Below are 1,058 nucleotides of genomic sequence, written 5' to 3' on the forward strand. Positions count from 1 at the left end.
AAAAATACAACAAATTTTCACCCAATGTTCAAACTTTTTTCTCAGAAGTGTTAGAATTTTTTTGAGAATTTTAGTCTAATAGTGTGTAGGTTTTAAGTGGCTAAAAATTACCGTTGATTTTTTAGAATTTTTTCGCCGAAGGTGTGTCTGGTTTCTTCCATATTCGTTATATTGAAGCAAATGCGACAAGAAATTCTAAAAAAATCAACGGTGATTTTTAGCCACTTTAAACTTGCTCATTATCAGACTAAAATTGCACGGGCTATAAAACTACATACCAAATCAAAAAATTCTAATAATTCTGAGAGAAAAGTTTGAAATTTAGGTGAAAATTTGTTGAATTTTTTGTAGTCTCTTCTTATTTGTCACTACAACCGTTTGTCGGTTTGGGCCGAGACCAAAAAACTTCTCCAATTGCTTCTCTCCTGCGCGAATTTGCGCCGTCATCCACAAAAACCGGGCCGTAGATCTTGCGTAGAATAGTTCTCTCGAAAGCCCCCAAAGCCTTCTTATCGACATCGTCTAAATTTCTGCGCCATATAAAAGGACTGGCATGATAAGAGATTTGTAGAGCGTAAGTTTTGTTCGTCGAGAGAGGGCTCTGCTTTTCAATTGCCTCCCTAGCCCAAAGTAGCACCTGTAGGCAAGAGCTATTCTTCGCTTGATTTCCAGGCTGACGTTGTTGGTGGTGTTTATGCTGGACCTAGGTAGACAAAGTCCTTCACTACTTCAAAGTTATAGCTGCCAACAGTGACGTGTGTCTCGAATCGCGTTGACTTTTTATACATATGTTTCCAGGAGGTACTTTGTCTTGCGCTCGTTCACCGCTAGACAAACCTCTTTAGCTTTTTTTTTCTACGCTGGTAAATGCTACGGTTACGTCCTTTTGTTGTAGTATTTTACAAAGTTTAAAACTTGAGTTTATATGGGTTTTGTTAGAGAATGAAATGTATTTTAATTGAATATTCTTAAAAATTAATAATTCAGCATATGTGGCAAACAATTGGGGTATTCACAACGGTGTCGTAAGTGTCGTATTGTTGTATGGCATAAACTTT

The 1,058-nt window shown here is 37.1% G+C and overlaps 1 protein-coding gene across 4 annotated transcripts in view; it reads right to left on the minus strand.

The window, feature by feature from the left end:
- Positions 1 to 1,058, minus strand: part of LOC118736943 — a 38,836-nt gene that overhangs the window by 36,135 nt on the left and 1,643 nt on the right. The gene's annotated exons all lie outside the window — the stretch shown is intronic.

This window comes from Rhagoletis pomonella, unplaced genomic scaffold, assembly GCF_013731165.1.
Source record: "Rhagoletis pomonella isolate Grant_MI unplaced genomic scaffold, Rhpom_1.0 Rhpom_scaffold_00004, whole genome shotgun sequence".
In the NCBI taxonomy this organism is placed as follows: domain Eukaryota; kingdom Metazoa; phylum Arthropoda; class Insecta; order Diptera; family Tephritidae; genus Rhagoletis; species Rhagoletis pomonella.